Consider the following 22,509-nt stretch of genomic DNA (forward strand, 5'->3'; position numbering starts at 1 on the left):
ACATATGGCAGGACTGTCCAACTGCAATACTCTCAAACCATTACTAGTGGGAGGCCCTTCTGCCAGGGCCTTTTTCAAAAAGGGGACTTTAAGCATCAAAGATGTCTCTTCTTCCTCAACACCTTCCAGCAAGTGGGATTCCAGGTACCTGTTGCCACACAGGTTAGAGTAGTCACAGGTCCAAGTCTAAGCCCTAGCTCTCACTGCTCTATTGCTTCCACCTTCTCCTGCCACCCCATTTAACAGCACCTCTCTAAAAATTCTATTCACTACCTCCCTCTCTGCCCTAATTTCTAATCATGTTACTATCAAAATCTCTGCTCCTTTTCCACAATCTCTGCTTCTGCTGCTATTCCTGCTGTAGTCCTTCGTTTTTTCTCCCAAAGACTCAGTTCTTTCTCTTCACCACTCTCTGAGAACACTTAGGAAGCTTTTAGGTCCTTTTTCCCCTCCTCTCTTTCTTCCCACTCCTCCTCTTTCTTCGCCCTTTATGCTGACCACTCTGCCCCTTTCTTCCATGTCACCCACCTCCCCTCTCTCCCCTCATTCAGCCCTCATGTCCAGCAGCTATAGCCTCAGAGGGGCTCTTAAGCCTCCATTTTTCTCCTCCATTCTCTTCCTGGCAAAGTCCTCTCTCTCAGCTAGGCAGTGTTAAGCTGTGGCTCAACTGCAGGATCCCTATCCTGCCCCTGTCCCTTCCCTGCCCTGCTAAGGTATGGGAAGAGAAGGAAAGAAGGAGGAAGTCTCTGTTTCTATCCCTGGCACTCTGCTTTCTTGGGATCAGATTACCAGATGGATCAAGTCAACGGTTTCCTCACCTCTTTCCACAGGTGGAATTGGTTAGGTTCAGAATAGAGGGGAAATAGGGTGTGTGTTGGGGGAAGGGGGGTGGGGAGGGAGGCATCTCACTTATCCAACTCCTGGAAGAGGTTTGAATCTCAGCAGAAAGAGACAGGTGTCTGTGCTAGCTCTTTTTTTTTTAACAGGAAAATGTGTGTTTTTAGTTGTGACTATTTGAGTCAGTCTGTAAAATAATGTGTGAACTTGCAATGTGCAGTGGCTGTCGATAGCACATCTGGGTGCGAGTGGGTGAGGAGTTATGTGAGTGAGTGTGTGAGTGTGTTTGTGTGTGTGCCCGAGTATGCCTGAGCAAATATGTGGGCATGAGCCAGAGCACTTCTCTACGTGGGTAGGTGTGTGTACTGTTGGTATAAGCCTATAGAAAGGGAAGAAAATAATGAGAAAACAAGAAAAAAACTAAAGATTCCTTAAAGGGAGAGAGAGGGGTACATGACTTGACAAAGATGAGATGTTTCCGTTGGTATCTAACCTAAAAGTGCATTATTTGTCATGTCTTCCTTCCCCCAGGCTTGTTTTCTTCTACTTCTTCCTCCTCCTCCTCCTCCTCATCATCCATATTCATTGAGTGTTTACTCTTTGCTACCCTGGAAACTAGCTTGTCTATGGCACTGTGACAGAGCATTGACATTGTTACACTCACTTTGACGGTAAATTGGTTTTGTACGTAAAGTTCTGGCATGCATTTCACAGTGCGCTGCATGCCTGCCCACCTTCTGGCTCACCATGGACTCATTTTCCCAATGAAGGCATGACTGGCAGCAATCAATTAGTGGTATTTATTGAAAGCTTACTGTGTTCAGAGCACTGTACTAAGCACTTGGGAGAGTATAATACAACAGAGTTAGTAGACATGTCCCCTGCCCACAAGAAGCAGCATGGCCTAGTGGAAAGAGCATGGGCCTGGGAGTCAGTCAGATGCCCTGGGTTCTAATCCCAGCTCTGTCAACTGTTTGTTGTGTGACCTTGTACAAGTCACTTAACTTCTCTGGGCCTCAGTTCTCCTGGTCTCCCTCCTACTTAGACTTTGAGCCCCATGCGGGACTGGGACTATGTCCAACCTAATTAACTTGTACCTACCCCAGCACTTAGAACAGTGTTTGATACGTAGTCACAAATACCATAAAAAAGAGGCTTGCACTTTAGAGACTGGAATCAATTACTTTGCCGAGGTTCTTGATCCCGAAGTCTTCGTAACTGGACTGAGGCTCGTCCATCATATATGATAATAATTATGGTATTTGTTAAGCGCTTACTATGTGCCAAGCACTGTTTGAAGCACTGGGGTAGATATAAGGTCAGCAAGTTGTACCACATGGGGCTCACGGCCTTAATCCCCATTTTACAGATGAGGTAACTGAGTCACAGAGAAGCTAAGTGACTTGCCCAAAGTCACACAGCTGACAAGTGGCAGAGCCGGGATTCTGACAGGAGATGCCATCTATGCATTGAGTGAAAGGCACTGTACTAGGTCCTTAAGAGCAAAAAATAAAGACATAATCTCCTGCCTTCAATAATATTACAATTTTTATGATTTTCCACACATGAATAGCATTTTTCCACCCCAGTACAATACTATTTCAAGGATAGATTAAATTAAATACCATTTTGCTTTGAAGTTTACTGCAGTACTCAAAGCAGAATTAGTGTCTATGCACACAGCCAAATTGATTGGTTCCTGTTTGGTTTCCTCAAACAACACAAGGTCTGGTTGATTAATAGCAAAAGTGAGAAAATCTACCCTTTTTTTGTAAGCCATTACTCATGACTTGGCTTTCTTGAATAAATATGCTCATATTTCATTTAATTTATGGAGGGGGGAAGGAATGAAACTACAAATGAAAAAAGGCAGAGATCTCAAGTTGTTGGGCCCTTAAATGCTTGGCAAAGAATTATTCTATTTGAAAAAATATTGGTTGTGAATTCTCTCTTAACTGAAAAATCCTCTTCTTTTACCAGCTTCCACTAAGCTAGTTTGTGTTCCTCAGAATAATAAGGGGCTAAGTTGTATCCTTTTGGAGAAAGCTAACTAGAATGTTGGCAAAGAAACATGCAAAATTCAGATGACCCTCATGTACATCCAAGCCTTACATTTTAATTCCTAGAATTCAGTTGCCTTTGTTTCTCTAAAATGGCTATGAGAAGAGCATTCTTATATTGATATGTAAATGAACTGATGGTAGCCATACTCCTGTTTTTCCACAAGCTCTCCAAGCCAGAATTCTGGGAAGGTTTTCAACAGTTTTAACCACAGTGCCCTTAGTGAATGAGACTTAAGCCACATAAGAGCTTCACACTCATCAAGATGGTTTGCCAAGTCCTTGATATATGGTTGTTTAGGTTTTTTGTTTATTAAATGGTGATTTTTTAAATGGCAACTAGATGTTAGTGAAGCAGAATGGAATTTTTTTATGTCCTTATTTCCATTGCAAATCTCAGAATGCTCTTTCCGTCTGCATAAATGTTATGGGATAGCTGACATTTGAGCTAGAAAATCAAACGTAAAGGCTTGGATACATTTTGTGTGTGTTGAGTTATTTTCTTGTGCTGCAATTAAATTGTATCTGCAATTTAGACTACTCCAGTTTCTGATCTGTGAGCATACCCTTCTGAGAACAATGAAAATTGAAATGGAATACAGATTATGAAAATAGAACAGACACTGAGGGAAGTAGAAGGGATTTACTCCTTCTAATTCTTGAGGTAATTACATGTCTCTAGAGATGGGAACATCTTTATTATCTATGCAAAGTGCCATCTGCTGGAAGCATATTTTGCAAATCCACAATACCTTAAATTTAAGAAACCATCCAGTAAAAGAGTGATATCTTGTTGCATAGGCCTTTATCAATGTTCCAGTCTGTGCTCCCTAAGCTTTTGGGTTAGATGGCAAAAAAATTACAATTTAGGCTCTAGTTTATAAATGCAAATTGGGTTCAAAAAGCTGAAAAGTTGTATTTTCTGTCATTACTGCCGTCATCTTGATTAAAAATAGGGGTATCTTTGTCTTTATCATAAAAAAGACTTAGAAGCAGTGCCAGATGCTGTGAAGTGCAATTAATTTACACAGTGAAAACTTCCATTAATTACTCAAGTGGCATTTTCTCATGTAATCAGTCTCCCAGTGTTGATCAGAAAATGAGAAGTAGCCAGTGATACCACCTTTGGGCGGTATACTGTTTAAATCATGCTAATGGTGCTTTAAAATAGGTGAAATTGTTTTCTGGGGTTCCCAGATAGCCATGGATGAAGCCAAGTTAAGCCCCAACCTAGTGATTAATCTTTATGAAAGTTCATGCAGGTCAATTATGTAATACTCTCAGTCTTTCTCACTGGGATACTGGTGTCATTGCAGGGAGCTCTTAAGTGTGACTATTCAACACCATTAAGCATCAGTCTGCTGCTCTTAGCCTTACTGAACTTTTCCCTGTTGACAGGTACACCAGATTTATAGCATTAGCTTGATATCTCAGTAGCAACTTATGGGCTTGAAAGTGTTCACAACTCTAAAGAATGTGAAGTGCCTTGATTTAAAAATACAAAGAGATGCATTTAATGCTAAACATTCTATCCTATAGTCATTGGAACTTCAGTTTTGTAAATATCTAAACTACAGTATCAGACAATCATGTATTTGCTCACTAGAACAAAAAAAGAGAAAGATCATCAGTGAGCCACCTAGGAAGCTACTGGTAGTGAGTTTCCATGTGGAAACCATGAGCGGGAGAGCATTTTAGCGACTGAATGAAGTAGAACCTCAAATGATGCAGTGCACTTAGGTTCACTGAGAAGTTACCAAAAAACATTTAGAATGGAGTGCCTTTTAAAGCATTAGAAAATATCTCACTGCTATAATAACATGTTTACACTGAAGAATGGGTTTATTTACCGTGCAAATGAATAAAATAGTCTGTTGAGAGCAGGTTTCTATCTTTTTTTTGGATATTTAAGTGCTTACTGTGTTCCAGGCACTGTACTAAGCACTGGGGTAGATTCAAGCTAATTAGGTTGTTCAGAGCCTCTGTCCCACATGGGGTTTACACTCTTAATCTCCATTTTATAGATGAGGGAACTGAGTCACAGATAAATTGACTCAACTAAAGTCACACAGTAGACAGGTGGTGGAGCTGGAATTAGAATCCAGGTCCTTCTGACTCCTGGGCCCATGCTCTATGCACTAGGCCACTCTGCTTCCTTCTGTACATAGAGCAGTCCATTGGGGTTTTTTATGGTATTTGTTAAACACTTACTATGTGTCAATCACTGTTCTAAGCGCTGGGGTAGATACAAGTGAATCAGGCCATTTAGAGTCCCTGTTCCACATTGGGTTCACAGTCTAAGTAGGAAGGAGAGCAGGTACTGAATATAATGCTCCTAAAAAGTGAGCTTTTATCAGTGATTCTGAGTGTGGCCTATGAGTCAGATGTGTAAAAATCAATCTCAGTAGAATCTCTATTTTAATAGACACTATACCTAGCAATAGGATCAGATCAGATGGGTCTGCATTTGTGTACACTTTTGTGATCAGTAATAGAAATAATGGTGTCATTCTTGATGTGTGTTATAAGTGGGTTATTTCCTGTTGAACTGCTTTAGTTGATATTTTGTTTAGGTTGTACTGCTCATTTTCAGAATAGCTCTCTCTGCTACTGAACACCAGTCCCAAGATAGACCCACCAGTCTATTTATAAAGTGGAGTCAAGCAAACCACAGCATTACCGAGAGAGCCATGATTGAAGACATCCAGTGAAATCTGGGCCAACGCTGACTGAAGCAGCTCAGAAAGGAACAACCCTGCCACAGCACATCAGGAAAATAGGGAATATGCTGCATCTATTACTGAGTGCAAAATTGTAAGCTAGACTGATCTTGTTGAGGTCAGAGATCATGTATACTAATCATATTTCACTCTCCCAAGAGCTTTGTACAGTTTTCTCCACCCAGTAGGTCCTCAATACCTACTATACTATTTATTGTCTACCATATCTTCAGGATCTGGCAAGAGGGGAATATTTTCCTCCCCGAAGTCCCCTATTTTCTGCTGGGAACACACTTAGAGTTGAAGGGTCGATCCAGGTGCCCTGGTCTGCACTAATAAATTTTAGGGTCAATCCAGGTCCTAACTTGGCAATAGGCTGACCATGTGCCTACCTCCTATCTCCATAGCAACTACAGCCATCCCCACCAACTGAGGTGGCAGAGTTCCTGTTAGAAATTATGTCAGAAATTATTTTTATGTGCAACCTGGGCATTGCATAAAACTGTGATATATCCTGGGCATTGCATAAAACCGTGATATATCTGCATTTCAAGTAGTGCCAATATCTTTCCTGTTTCATCTTAAAAAGCAGTGTTACCTAATGGATGGAGCAAGGACCTGGGAGTCAGAAGGACCTGGGTTCTAATCCTGGTTCTGCCTCCTGTCTGCTATGTGACCTTGGATAGGTCACTTCACTTATTTGTGCTTCAGTTATCTCATCCATGAGCCCCATGGGGCAGATGGACCATGTCCAACCTGGTTACCCTTGTGGCTATCCCAGTGCATAGTACCATGTGTGGTATATATATTTAACAAATACCATAAAAGTGGACAAAATCAAGCTGGAAAAGAGAGAAGTGCAACTAAAATTGTCAAAGGATAGAGCAGCTTCTGTAAGAGGATAAACTAAAAACCAATTAGTAGCTTTCAGGCTGGACAGAGAAGCTTGAGCAGACGCGATGCTACCACTAGAGGGGTAGTGGCCTTTGAAGCTTCGAGGAGACAGCTCCAAAGGGGGAAAAAAATATACAACTCTTCTCACGCGGTGAAAGGCAAGCAGATTGAATCCATTACCATGGGTTGTTGTGGAGGGAGACAATGACAAATGATTCAAAAGGGATTGTGTAGATTCATAGATGATAATAAAAGTGGTATTTATTACGTGTTTCTATGTGCTGAGCCTTGTACTAAACTCTAGGTTAAATTCAAGATAATCAGGTGAGACACGGTCCATGTCCTACAAGGGGGGCTGGCAGTCGAAGAAGGAGAGGGAACAGGCATTGCCATCCTGGACCCCCTCCAATCTGGCTTCCGTCCCCTCCACTCTACTGAGACTGCTCTCTCTAAGGTCACCCATGACCTCCTTTTTGCCAAATCCAATGGCTCCTACTCCATTCTAATCCTCCTTGACCTCTCTGCTGCCTTTGACACTGTCGACCATCCCCTCCTCCTCCATACCTTATCTCACCTTGGCTTCACGGACTCCGTCCTCTCGTGGTTCTCCTCTTACCTCTCTGGCCGGTCATTCTCGGTCTCCTTCGCTGGAGTCTCCTCCCCCTCCCATCCTTTAACTGTTGGAGTTCCTCAAGGGTCAGTTCTTGGCCCTCTTCTGTTCTCCATTTACACTCATTCCCTCGGTGAACTCATTCGCTCTCACGGCTTTGACTACCATCTCTACGTAGATGACACGCAGATCTACATCTCCGCCCCTGTCCTCACCCCCTCTCTTCAGGCTCGCATCTCCTCCTGCCTCCAGAATGTCTCTACCTGGATGTCAGCCCGCCACCTAAAACTCAACATGAGCAAGACTGAGCTCCTCATCTTCCCTCCCAAACCCGGTCCTCTCCCAGACTTCCCTATCACCGTGGATGGCACGACCATCCTTCCCGTCTCTCAGGCCCGCAATCTCGGTGTCATCCTTGACTCGTCTCTCTCGTTCACCCCACGCATCCTATCCGTTACCAAGACCTGCCGGTTTCACCTTTACAATATCGCCAAGATCCACCCTTTCCTCTCCACCCAAACGGCTACCTTACTGCTACGGGCTCTCATTATATCCCGGCTAGACTACTGTGTCAGCCTTCTCTCTGACCTCCCTTCCTCCTCTTTCGCCCCGCTCCAGTCTATTCTTCACTCCGCTGCCCGGCTCATCTGCCTGCAGAAACTATCTGGGCATGTCACTCCCCTTCTTAAACAACTCCAGTGGTTGCCTATCGACCTCCGCTCCAAACAAAAACTCCTCACTATAGGCTTCAAGGCTCTCCATCACCTTGCCCCTTCCTACCTCTCCTCCCTTCTCTCTTTCTACCGCCCACCCCGCATGCTCCGCTCCTCTGCCACCCACCTCCTCACCGTCCCTCGGTCTCGCCTATCCCGCCATCAACCCCCGGGCCACGTCCTCCCGCGGTCCTGGAACACCCTCCCTCCTCACCTCCGCCAAACTGATTCTCTTCCCCTCTTCAAAACCCTACTTAAAAGTCACCTCCTCCAAGAGGCCTTCCCAGACTGAGCTCCTCTTCTCCCTCTACTCCCTCTACCACCCCTCCTTCACCTCTCCGCAGCTTAACCCTCTTTTCCCCCCATTTCCCTCTGCTCCTCCCCCTCTCCCTTCCCATCCCCTCAGCACTGTACTCGTCTACTCAACTGTATATATTTTCATTACCCTATTTATTTTGTTAATGAATTGTACATCGCCTTGATTCTATTTAGTTGCCATTGTTTTTACGAGATGTTCTTCCCCTTGACTCTATTTATTGCCATCGTTCTTGTCTGTCTGTCTCCCCCGATTAGACTGTAAACCCGTCAAACAACAGGGACTGTCTCTATCTGTTGCCGACTTGTTCATTCCAAGCGCTTAGTACAGTGCTCTGCACATAGTAAGCGCTCAATAAATACTATTGAATGAATAAGTGGGATGATTGAGACATTGATAATGGGTTATGAAAGGAAAAGTTTGGGATGCTAGATGGTACACCTATAATCATGAGGGTAGATGTCAAAGGAAACAATCATCGAATCATTCCTTGAACTAATAAGTGCTTACTACTACTACTAATAATAATAATAATACTTATGGTATTTGTTAAGCACTTACTATGTGTCAAGCACTATTCTAAACCCTGGAGTAGAGACAAATTAATCAGGTTGGACACAGTGCTGTCCCACATGGGGCTCACACTTTTAATCTCCATTATATAGATGAGGTAACTGAGACACAGAGAAGTGAAGCCACTTGCCCATGGTAACACAGCAGGCAAGTGGCAGAGCTGGTATTATAACCCAGGTCTTTCTGATTTAGGCCCGTGCTCTGTAAGCACTGTTCAAAGCACTGGGGTAGATTCAAGATAATCACATATATTCTGATACCACTTTGAGAAACAGAATGCTTGGATGGGTGAACCACTGGTTTAACCCAGAGCCAATCAATGGTATTTATTGAGCACTTACTGTGTGCAGAGCACTGTACTAAGATCTCGATAGAGTTCACTGTAACGGAGTTGGTAGACATGTTCCCTGCCCCAAAAGAAAATAACATTTTGACTGATTTTTTGTTCTAAGGCCATTTTAAAAATTGTTTGTTTCCTTTGTCAGAGGTATAGAAGCAGCATGGCTCAGTGGAAAGAGCCCGGGCTTGGGAGTCAGAGGTCATGGGTTCTAATCCTGCCTCCTCCACGTCTCAGCTGTGTGACTTTGGGCAAGTCACTTAACTTCTCTGTGCCTCAGTAGCCTCATCTGTAAAATGGGGATTAAGACTGTGAGCCCCACGTGGGACAACCTGATCACCTTGTATGCCCCCAGCGCTTAGAACAGTGCTTTGCACTTAGTAAGAGCTTAACAAATACCACCATTGTTGTTATAATTATTAAGTATATTCACAATTGTCTCTGGCTAACACATTTTGACTTCATAATTTGATTTTTTTTCTTTGTTTTACAATATTTTCACAGATTTGCAGAAGACATAAATGTGTACTTATTATTGGGTTGTTTTAGTAAGGGGTATGTCAGTTTGCATCTATTCTAAATAGAAAAATGTCTTGGTACTTTTGGTTAAAATAGCATAATGGAAAATCTTTTTGACTTGTGAAAAATCAAGCTCCTTGTCTCTTATTCTTCCTATGCAGAAATACATGTTTTCAATTCATGGGCTATCTATTTGCCTTCCAAAACTGTATACATGAATGTGTTGATAATGTTTGGCATTACCTACATGTCAAGTATGACATGTATGACCAATTGTGATAAAGACATCTCATTGATGAAATTCCCTTTGTTAGACTTCTCTCTTATATCTACCCTTTATATCCTAACAGTGAAGGAAGGTAAAATATGCTTGCTAAAGACTTACCAAAGAGAGCAGTCACTTGAATTTTCCTTTTCAATCCTGGATTGAAGTTTTTTTGGCACCTGTGCCAGGAAAATATTGACAAAATTCAAAAAACACTCTCAAGCACTTTTTCGTTTAGTGTTTTGACACTGTGAAGCTTTGTACATTATGTTCTTTAAAACTAGCACATTATTTTTTTCATAATACCTCTTACAAAAACAGTTTGACAAACTCATTTTATGATAAATTTAATGCTTCATAAATTATTTGGGGAACACCAGAAGTCAAGAATCCTATGACTGTAAACTCAATATGGACAAGGGAACGTTTCTGTTGTATTGTATTCTCCCATATGCTTAGTACAATGCTCTGCACATGGTAAGTGTTCAATTAATATGATTAATTATGCAACCACATAGCTGATGCCTCCTTTAATCTGGGTTAGTTCATTATTTAAGCATAAGACCCTATAAAGCTCAAATAATTTAAATTCCAAAAATATAATTTGAATTACAATTTTAAGTTATTTTTGGTATTTCTTGTTAGGGTCACAGTTTCCAGGTTTAAGGTTCATTGAAAATTGAATCAAGAATTGATCAAATAATTAGGTCACAAGGAATCTCTTGTTTTAAATGAAACTTTCTCAAATGAGAGTTATGATTCATAGTTGCAGGAGCTATGATGGATCTTTAGCTACAAATAGGGTTGTTTTTCCAGTTTGATCCTGATCTTCCAAGCAGGGAAGAGGGAGGTGGGACTTGCTGCAAACTGGAGAGGAAGGAACCCAGCTTGATCAATCAGTGGTATCTATTGAGTACTTACTGTGTGCTGAGCACTGTACTAAGCAGTTAGTACTGATGGTGGGTGCACTCACTGTGCCTTGATCTCACCTGTCTTGCTGCTGACCCCTGGTCCACATCCTACCTTTGGCCTGGAACGCTATAACTCCTCAAATCTGCCAAACACTCACTCTTCCCCACATGAAAGCCCTACTGAAGGCGCACCTCCTCCAAGAGGCCTTCCCAGACTAAGGCCCCTTTTTCTCAGCTCCCCATCCCTTCCATGTCATCTCGACTGGCTCCCTTTTGCTCTTCCCCCCCTCTTCCCGCCCCACAGCACACAAATATATATTTATCTATGTATTTATATTGATGCCTGTTTACTTGTTTTAATGTCTGTCTCCCCCCATCTATACTTAAGCCCTTTCTGAGCAGGGATCATCTCTCTTTACTGCTGAATTGTACTTTCCAAGTGCTTAGTACAGTGCTCTGCACACAGTAAGCGTTCAATAAATATGATTGAATGAATGAATGTGCAATTTGTCTGATAAGGGGAGGGAGGGAATTCCAAGCTCGGGGGGACAGTGGGAGTGGGGAGATAGAGGTGGGGAGTTTGATCACAAGGTACACATAGGAAGTTGGCATGAAAGGAACAAAGATAGCCAGTTGGGGAAGGGTGAGTTCAGAGAGCAAATAAGAAAGGTGAGACCAGATGGCAGAGGGCCTTGAAACTGACTGTGAAGAGTGGAAATAACGCAGTCCTAGGAATCGGAGGACCTGATTTGTAATTCCGACCCTGACAACTGTCTGCTGTGTGACCTTGGGCAAGTCACTTGACATTTCTGTGCCTCAGTTTCTAATTTGTAAAATGGGGATTAAATCCTACTCCCTCCTTCTTAGACAATGAGTCCCACATGGGACAGGATATGTGACCAACCTGATTATCTTGTATCTACTCCAGTGCTTAGTTCAGTGACTGGCACATGGTAAGTGCTATTACAAATGCCATTAGTTATAATTATTATCATTTTTTTATGAGAAGAGATAGTGAGCCAGGGGTTTGGGGAAGAGATGTGGGCCATGCAGTGTTTCAGTAAGATGATCCATGCAGCAGCATGTAGTATAGATTAGAGTCAGGATAGGCTGGCCAACTAGTGATAATGATAATAATGTTGGTATTTGTTAAGCGCTTACTATGTGCCAGTAACTGTTCTAAGTACTGTGGTAGGTACAAGACAATCAGGTTGAGCACAGTCCCTGCCCCACACAGAACTCAGTCTCAATCCCCATTTTACAGATGAGGGAACTGAGGCACAGAGAGCTTAAGTGCCTTGCCCAAGGTCACACAGCAAAGTGACAGCTCCTGGATTAGAACCCAGGTCCTTCTGACTCCTAGTCCCATTCTCTATTCATTAAACCACGCTGCTTCTCATGAGGAGAGTGACTAGTGAGGTGGCTAATGCAATAATCTAGCTGTGGCAAGACCAGAGCTTCTAACAGTGTGGAAAGGAAGGGGTGGCTCTAGGAAATGGTGTACAGCAAAAACTGTCAGCATTTGGAAGTAGACTGAATATGATTTAGGCTATAAATCTCTTTGTATTTTAAGATATGCCATACACATTTGTCCTTCAGATATCTATATCATGCTAGGCTTACCCACTTGACATCTCATTTTCCTTCTTGCTGTTCATGTGTACTGATAAGGTGTGATCATAGGTCTTCCTTGGGCATCTTTAAAACTCCTTGAGACCTCTTAGGCTTTGTTTGTCCATTATGCCGCATAAAAGAACACATGTTCTACATAACCCACTCGTTTATTATATTTTTTATATTTTCCTTTCCAAAATCCCCAGATTTCTGGAAGAGATTTCACTCTATTGAAAAGATTGGCTGTTGCTCAAGTTAGAATCATTGCAACTTACTTTGGTCCCATCTTGCCTGGAATAGAAAAGCCCTTCTCATCTCCTATATGAACAAACATTTTGGTATAGCAAATTTTGTTAATGTTGCAGTATTTTATGTGAACTATTCCTTTCACTAGACAAGCTGTGTTAAGTACACTTTTCAGAGATGAAGGAAAAACTCTAATAATTGAGTTGAGAAGAAAAATCATGTACATTCTTACAAACATTTCTCAAACCTCTTGATTCTCAAAATTTGAATTTCAGTTAGAATTAAAAAGAAAACATGTTTTGAGGTACTGTGAGGGTAATTCAAACTTCTGTGCCCTGAAAGTTTAGCAGGTGCAGTCTTCTCACATTTTCAGTCTTTGCTTTAAATTGCACTTCTGCCTTGCTGAATAGATCAAGCTGTTGGGTTTAATGGAAAGAGCACGGGCTTGGGAGTCAGAAGTTGTGGGTTCTAATCCCATCTCTGCCACCTATCAGCTGTGTGACTTTGGGCAAGTCACTTAACTTCTCTCTGCCTCAGTGACCTCATCTGTATATTAGGGATTAAGACTGTGAGCCCCATATGGGACAACCTCATCACCTTGTATCTACCCCAGTGCTTAGAAGAGTGTTTGGCACATAGTCAGAGTTTAACAAATACCATTATTATTATTCAGGTCTGCTCTTGTATTCTTGTTTAGACTGGATTCTTATAAAAAAGGAATCTTTATGATTAAGAAATTGTGAAGCACTTTATATAGCGCTCTTTACTTGGTGATTGCAGCTGGAGAGTTTCAATACTCTACCACTCTCAGCTATGGGGTAGATACAAGATAATCAGGTAGGATACTGTCCCTGTCCCACATAGGGCTCTTAGTCTAAATCGGAGGGAGGAGGATTTAATCCCCATTTTACAGATGACATAACTAAGGCACAGAGAAATTCAGTAACTTGCCTAAGGTCAACTGGGGAAGCCAGGATTAGAATCCAGATCTTCTATCTCCCTGGCCTGTACTCTTTCCACTAGGCCACCCTGCTTCTCACTGTCTTCTAATGCTCAAAACTAGCCTCAGGCAACTTTGTCTTTAGAAATTAAGATTTTTCAATATGATTCAGGATAAATAGCTTTCCAAAGTGGCTGTGCATTAAGTTTTGAATTTTTTTTTTCCTTTTTGAGAGTCAAGCTACTGGATTCAAATTAACATTCTACCATATACTTTTTCTTCCATCAGCCATGACACCGTAGGAATGTATTGCTAGAAATACTTTTTCAAGGAATATGGGGAATAATATTTTGTTTTATACTCCCCTCCGGTTGAAATCTAGGATAATCAAAAATTGTTTGATAAATAAATTAACTTGAAGTTATTCTGGTTACAGAATTTCTTCTACTCATAGTAAAGGCAAGTCATTTCTAGTACCTTTGATACCAGTTGATTCATATAAGACAGATGTAGTATACACATGTTGGAGTGTGTTAAAATGTGACTAGGATGGAATATTTGCATCATGCCTAATTGATGGCATGCAATGACAACTACTGATTTATTAATTGTCTGGTCAAAATCTAGGTAAACAACATTTGATATTCCTATCCAAACCTCAATTAATATATCCCCATTATAATTTGGATCCAAATGGACAGTATTATTTTGTGTTCAGAGTCGAGTAGCATATCATTTAATCAGGCTGTTTATCAAAAGATATCCCAGAGATCCGATTTAGCCTAATGATAGTGACTGGTAATGACTGCTTTTTAATAAGGATACTAATTATCATAAATACTATTTAATGGTGAATGCAATCTGTGCCAACTAACTAGTGCTTAATCAGGTGTTAAGTAGGTGTGAAAATGCCTAGTCAAATTTATTTTTTGGTTATCGCTTGCCTTTTTAATATAATGCATAAAATCTAAATCGAGTGGTTGTATATATTAATGGTGCTGATACAACAGGAATAATCAGTAAACTTAAAATTCAGTATCGATTTCTGTTTCAGTCAGATCTTTTATGATGTAAAGAGTGTGAGGTAAGGAGGTGTAAGATAAGCATTTTAAGGGAATAAAAAGGTTTTGGTTCAAGGGAGACCAATAAGTTTATTTGCATAACCCCAATCCCTGGCTCTTTGTTCAATCAAACAATCAATCATATTTATTGAGTACTTCCTATGTGCAGAGCATTGTACCAAGTGCTTGGGAGAGTTGGTAGACGCATTTACAGAAATTAATATAAACAAATAAATTATAGATCTGTGCATAAGTGCTGAGGAGCTGAGGGAGAGGTGAATAAAGGGTGTAATTCCAGGTGCAAGAGTGACACAGAAAGGAGTGGGAGAAGAGGACTCGAGGTCTGAGTCAGGAAAGTTCACTTTTCCAAAATTGCCCAGGACAGTTTACAAAAATCTGGCAGCGTCCTAAATTGGGATAGCGTATTTGGTGTCTTTATAAGGAATCACGCCAATTAAAGACAGAGCAGGGACTAATCAAGATCAAATAAGAAAAAGACACATGCTCTCTAGTTTTAGAGGGATGGTGGAACAGAAAGAGTGTGGGCAGTTTTTTTTTAATGTTTTTTTAAATGCTATTCATTAAGCACTTACCATGTTCCAGGCATTGTACTAAACGCTCTGATAGATACAAATTAATCTAAAAGACAAACACCGAGAGGGAAAAGAAGAGAAAGAGAGGCTTGGAAAAGTTATGAAAGTTATGAAATCCTCATATTTCATTTTAGTCAACAGTTTCAAACTTTCCTCTCTTCAGCAGGACTTTTTTGTTTGTTTTTTTAATGGTGCTTGTTAAATGCTTACCCTATGCTAGACACTATACTCAATTCTGGGGTAGAGCAAAGACTCTCAGATTGGACACAGTCCTTGTCACATATGAGGCTCACAGTCTAAATCGTTTATTTTAAATGAGAATTGCTAGGTAGCCAAAATGTTGGATTGAAATTTCACTTCTTTGCCCGGGACATCTTCAGGTGGGATGTTATGAAGAGTAAAATGGCTAAAGGACAACCATCAAGAGGGAAAAGAAGAGAAAGCAGAAGCTTGCATAATCCAAACCCTAGTTAATGAATCCCTGAATCACTGAAGTGACTACATCACATATAGGTACTCTGGTAGGCTAACTACAAAATAAGTTAATATTAGGAAAATGGAATAGGTTTGCAATTTATATTTTGTTTTTAAATTAAAACTAAATCCAAACCTAGTTTGAGTAGTATGAATATGACAGTGATCTAAATGAACAGGTAGTGAATCTGTCCTGACTCTATCAAGTCTTTCATTAAGTGGAAAATTAATTACTCTGCTCTCTGAATAGGCAACTTTTTCTCTCATCTTTCTGATTTAAGATTTGGCTTTTCTTTATGGTTTAAATATTCAGAGCAATAAATTTTCCAAAAATAAAATCGATCAACTGAATTTTGAGTTTTACCTTGGAGAAAAAGCTAAGCAGAAACTAAATTCACCTGTTGAATTGCAAGCACGAGATTGTTTACTTAAACAAATGGAGAAAATTATGGCTTTGGAGAGCTGTATTTTCTTTCATAAATACGTATCCTGGGAACAGATCTCCAGTTAAAACAATATTGGTTGCTCAGCAAATTTTGCTAAGCATTAGGAGTTGCTTTCTCTTCACAGCTCCTATTGGATCCCTGGTGTCATGCCCGCACAGTGATACCTCGCAGTTACTGTTGGTCTCAAATGTCTTTGAGACTTGGATTTCCAGGAGAGTAGTAAGCTCCTTGTGGGCACAGAAAATATCTCTTCTTTATCTTCTACTTTCCAAGAGTCTGGTACAGTGCACCACACCAAGTGGGCATTCAATAAATATTTTATTTCAAATAGTATTTATTAGTTGTTTCTTGAGAGCAACACACTCTACTAAGTACTTGGTGAAGTGCCGCAGGAATTATTTTTTGTCCAGCTCCCATGCTTGACTGTAAATTCCTTGAGAACAGGTCTTGAGAAAGAATCATGGTTTCTAACTCTATTTTACTCTCCCAAATGCTTAGAACAGTAGGCACTCCATAATATTATTGATCGATTGGTTAACAGAGGCCAATTCCCTGCACATTCCCTGCCCATAAGGATCTTTCAATCCAATGCTGGGGTCAGAGGGTATTTCTTGGAACAAGCAGGCACTGCTGGGGGTTTGCAAGCCCAAATGACAGGTGCATAGTTGTGTATTCACAGGCCAGTAGGAAATAAATATACCTTTCAACTCTGTCAAGACCTGTTACCTGAACTATGACTAAAATGAGCAAAGTACTAGCATCAGCAGTAGCAGTGTTAGGAAGCAGCATGGCCTAGTGGAAAAAGCATGGGCCTAGCATTCGGAGGCCTTGGGTTCTAATCCTGGCTCTGCCACTTACCTGCTGTGTGATCTTGGGCAAGTGAACTAGTTTCTCTGTGCCTCAGTTTCCTCATCCTGAAAAACAGGTATTCAGTACCTGTGCTCCCTCCTACTTAGAATGTGAGCCCCGTGTGAGATCTGATTATCCTGTATCTACCCCGGCACTTCGTATAGTGCTTGTCATATAGTAAGTGCTTAACAAATACCACGATTATCATTATTGTCATCATTATTATTATTAATAGTAGAAGCGGTGAGGAGTCAACAACAGCTAGCTGCTTTCAGTAGTAGGCGAAATAGCCAGACTATGCCTTGATGGAAGGAGGCCTGGAGAGTGGGAGAATATGAATCTCCAGTTTGGTCTGGAAAGGAGGTGTAAAGCTCTGTGCCAAACTAGAGGGGTGGAGGTGATAGATCAGGCTAAGCACTTAATACAGTGTTCTGCATACACTATGTACTCGATAAATATGATTGATTGGATGAATGAATGAATGAATGAATGAATGAATGAATGAATGAGGCTGGGTTGAGATCTGGGGGTAGCTTCAGTGTGGCACAATAGATAGAGCATGGGCCTGGGAGTCAGAAGATCATGGGTCTTAATCCCAGCTCCACCACTTGTCTACTGAGTGACCTTGGTCAGGCCGCTTCACTTCTCTGTGGCTCTGTTCCCTCATCCACAAAAAGGAGATTCAGTACCTGCTCTCCCTCATACTTAGACTGTGAACCACATATGGGACTTGATTATCTTGTATCCAACCCAGGGCTTTAACAAATACCACAAGTATAATTGTTATGAAGAAAATGTGGAGAATTAGCAGAACCAAAGCAATGATGGAAACAGAGAGAGAGAGAGAGAGACAGAGAGAGAGAGAGCTCTCATGAGAATGAGCAAGGGGGAGCATCAGGGATAAAGGAAGAGAACCAGAAATGGCTAAAGAGACGTGTGTCTGAGCTACAGGTCAAATTACTATGGAGGGCTGGTAGTCAAAACAATACCACAGACAATAATTGTACTGCTCTGCATACGGTAAGCACTCAATAAATACGATTGAATGAATGAATGAATACACACAATGGGTGATAAGAATACGAATTCATTACAACAGAAAGTCCTACTGGACAAACATTTGGGGAAATTTAAGGATGGTTTAGGTAAATGCAGGATGAAAGTTCCTTAGTCCATAATTAGATATAATAATAATAGTATTTGTTAAGCACTTACTATGTGCCAAGCACTGTTCTAAGCGTTGGGAGGGATGCAAGGTAATTGGGTTGTCCCACATGGGGCTCACAGTCTTAATCCCCACTTTACAGATGAGGGAACTGAGGCACAGAGAAGTCAAGTGACTTGCCCAAAGTCACACAGCTGACAAGTGGTGGAGCCGGGATTAGAATTTGCAAAGTGCTATTTTGGACACAGTTCTCCCATGAGACTCATTATCTCAAAAACAGGGAGAACAGGCATAGAGGAATAAGAACCTCAAAATAAAACAAAGAAGCAATAGCACTAAAAGGTAACAGTTCATACCTTGTCCCCTTGGGGAAGCAGCGTGGCTTAGTGGAAAGAGCCTGGGCTTCGGAGTCAGAGGTCATGGGTTCGACTCCCAGCTCTGCCACTTGTCAGCTGTGTGACTGTGGACAAGTCACTTCACTTCTCTGTGCCTCAGTTACCTCATCTGTAAAATGGGGATTGACTGTGAGCCTCACATGGGACAACCTGATGACCCTGTATCTACCCCAGCGCTTAGAACAGTGCTTGGCACGTAGTAAGCACTTAACAAATACCAACATTATTATTATTATTATTATTAGTGCCTCAGCGAGAGTGGCCATATCCAACTGCCATAACTCCCCAACATTCTAAATGTTAAGGAGATAGTTTCTACTTGTCCTCCTTTGCTTCTGCAGTTAATCAGTGCCATTTATTCATCACCTATAGTAGTACTAGTAGCATTAAGTGCTTACTGTGTACAGAGCACTGTACTAAGTCCTGGGGAAAAATATACAGATAGGAATTAGACACGGTCCCTGTCCCGGGGGGTGGGGGTTGGTTACAATCTGATTGTAACTTGATCTGTATTTTCAGTTGTCCTATCGTTTTACCCTGAAGGAGTTAATGCAACCTAACTGGTGTTAGATTCTTCCTGATCCTGAAATTCAGTTTTATAAATGCTAGAGCTGAATGAAGGATTTTCCCCAAATACTTTTGGTGATTTATTGAGGGTTTTTTTTTAAGTCTTGTGTGGCAACAAGAATTCTAAGCAAAGGGAAACTGATCCTGAAAAATAATCTTAATGTCTCAAGAAGGGAAAACAGCTTTTGAGGCTTTGCTGGAGCTACTTTCTTGCCTTTAAATTCTTTCTGGTGAGAAAGAAGGGAAACACACAGCAATCTTTATAGTCAAGATATGGATGACTCATTTGTATGTCCAGCCATACTTTAAACCATCAATCAACCAATCAGTGGCATTTATTGTCGCTTACTGTGTGAAGAACACTGTACTAAATACTTGGGAGAGTACAGTTCAATAGAGTCATAGACACAACCCTACCCACAATGAACTTACAATCTAGAGGGACTTCCTGGCAAGCACTCAGACCTTGAGCAAGTCAAGGACCTTGGATGCCTCCCCAAACCCCTGAGCCCCCTACAGCTTCACCTCCTCCTCCTACCACAACCTCAATCCTTGACCATTTTCCCTCAACAGAAACCCCCACCCTCATTCCCTCTGCCCTTAGATCCCAAGGAACTTTCTTTGCACTGAAGAGGGAGAGAGAAGAGAAGCAGCGTGACTATAACTATACTATGCGTGTAGCTCTCAATTATTTTAACATAGATGATGTCTGTCCAAATAAAGACAGTTTCTTCCCAAATCCCCTAGGCAAGAAATCTTTGCCCAGTGGTGAGGATATTTCTTGGTCAAAAATCGATCTTGGGCAGCAATCAAGACCTTGTACACTGGTCAAGGGTACCTCAGAATGGCTTAAAACCTCATGAAGGAATCATTGTAAATGATTCCAACCTGGACAGGCATTTTGGGAAAGACGTGACATTTCCCTAGAGTCCAGGAGGGGCAGAATTGCAGTGGCACAACACCTGGCTGGATTCTCAGCAGGAACCCCTGCCCAGACCCCAGAGTATTCTGCATGGGTGGCAAGAAACAGGGGGCCAAAGTAATCCTGTGTAGAGAACCTCGCATCACCTTGTTCTCCCTTCTGCTTATACTGTGAGTCCCATGTGAGACTTGATTATCTTGATTACTTAGATTGATTATCTTAGATTATTTTAGATTGATTACCCATGATGCTTAGTTCAGTGCTTGGCACATAGTACTTACCAAATACCACAATTATTATTATTCTCATTATTATTAGCATTATGATCTCATAGCAATCACATCACTCTCCCAGGCTCCACAGCCAGCTTCTGAGATACAGAAGACAGATGGATCAAGATGGCTACCTTTTCATTCATTCATTCAATAGTATTTATTGAGCGCTTGCTATGTGCAGAGCACTGTACTAAGCGCTTGGAATGAACAAGTCGGCAACAGATAGAGACAGTCCCTGCCATTTGACGGGCTTACAGTCTAATCGGGGGAGACAGACAGACAAGAACAATGGCAATAAATAGAGTCAAGGGGAAGAACATCTCGTAAAAACAATGGCAACTAAATAGAATCAAGTCATCTCCCCCATATTTCTCTATCTTCAACTTCTCATCTTTGAGACTGATAAACTGTATGTTTTCTGCATAAATTTCATAGGCTTTAAAAAAATGAATGGAATGCCAACAGGCAATCATGAAACATTTTACTTTAAATTCTTTTATTGCTTAAAATTGACTTTTCCTAATTCATCTTGTACCCTGCTCCACTGAGCTCATTAATTTTAGGCAGTGGTGATTTCTGTGAAGAGAATTTGGATTCACTTTCCAAGTTAAAATTTTATTCCTTTGTGTACCCACTTAGGATAATGGGCACTTGGGAAAACACAAAATTATTTTTTTTTAAAGTGGGAGTCAGGAAAAGAAATAGAGATGCAGTTGGTAGTAGCCAAAGACTGGAAAGAGAACCACCAACCCCCTCCCCTACTTTCCCATCCTTCCCTGCAGTATCTTCAGAGGACATCTCCTCCCTCCTCGCAAGTGCCACCCCCTCCACTTGCGCCTCGGACCCCATTCCCTCTCACCTTATTAAAACCATCGCCCCTGCCCTCCTACCTTCCTTAACTTCTATTTTTAACCACTCAATCTCCAAGGGCTCCTTCCCCTCTGCCTTCAAACATGCCCACGTCTCCCCCATCCTAAAAAAACCCGCTCTTGACCCCACTTCCCCCTCCAGTTATCGCCCTATCTCCCTACTACCCTTCCTTTCCAAAATCCTAGAAAGAGTCGTCTACAATCGATGCTTAGAATTCCTTAACTCCTATTCTCTCCTAGACCCCCTCCAATCTGGCTTCCGTCCCCTCCACTCTACCGAGACTGCTCTCTCTAAGGTCACCCATGACCTCCTTCTTGCCAAATCCAATGGCTCCTACTCCATTCTAATCCTCCTTGACCTCTCTGCTGCCTTTGACACTGTCGACCATCTCCTCCTCCTCCATACCTTATCTCACCTTGGCTTCACGGACTCCGTCCTCTCCTGGTTCTCCTCTTACCTCTCTGGCCGGTCATTCTCGGTCTCCTTCGCTGGAGCCTCCTCCCCCTCCCATCCTTAAACTGTTGGAGTTCCTCAAGGGTCAGTTCTTGGCCCTCTTCTGTTCTCCATTTACACTCACTCCCTCGGTGAACGCATTCGCTCTCACGGCTTTGACTACCATCACTACGCAGATGACACGCAGATCTACATCTCCACCCCTGTCCTCTCCCCCTCCCTTCAGGCTGGCATCTCCTCCTGCCTCCAGGACATCTCCACCTGGATGTCGGCCCGCCACCTAAAACTCAACATGAGCAAGACTGAGCTCCTCATCTTCCCTCCCAAACCCGGTCCTCTCCCAGACTTCTCTATCACCATCGATGGCACGACCATCCTTCCCGTCTCTCAGGCCCGCAATCTCGGTGTCATCCTTGACTCGTCTCTCTCGTTCACCCCACACATCCTATCCGTTACCAAGACAATATCGCCAAGATCCGCCCTTTCCTCTCCACCCAGACGGCTACCTTACTGTTACAGGCTCTCGTTATATCCCGGCTAGACTACTGTGTCAGCCTTCTCTCTGACCTCCCTTCCTCCTCTTTCGCCCCGCTCCAGTCTATTCTTCACTCCGCTGCCCGGCTCATCTTCCTGCAGAAACGATCTGGGCATGTCACTCCCCTTCTTAAACAACTCCAATGGTTGCCTGTCAACCTCCGCTCCAAACAAAAACTCCTCACTCTAGGCTTCAAGGCTCTCCATCACCTTGCCCCTTCCTACCTCTCCTCCCTTCTCTCTTTCTACCACCCACCCCGCACGCTCCGCTCCTCTGCCGCCCACCTCCTCACCGTCCCTCGGTCTCGCCTATCCCGCCGTCGACCCCTGGGTCACGTCCTCCCGCGGTC

General features: G+C 42.1%; 1 protein-coding gene across 40 annotated transcripts in view; it reads left to right on the forward strand.

Annotated features, from left to right (window-relative positions):
- PTPRD (protein tyrosine phosphatase receptor type D) overlaps window positions 1-22,509 on the forward strand; it is a 1,860,044-nt gene that overhangs the window by 298,677 nt on the left and 1,538,858 nt on the right. The gene's annotated exons all lie outside the window — the stretch shown is intronic.

Source organism: Ornithorhynchus anatinus, chromosome X5 (assembly GCF_004115215.2).
Source record: "Ornithorhynchus anatinus isolate Pmale09 chromosome X5, mOrnAna1.pri.v4, whole genome shotgun sequence".
In the NCBI taxonomy this organism is placed as follows: Eukaryota; Metazoa; Chordata; class Mammalia; order Monotremata; family Ornithorhynchidae; genus Ornithorhynchus; species Ornithorhynchus anatinus.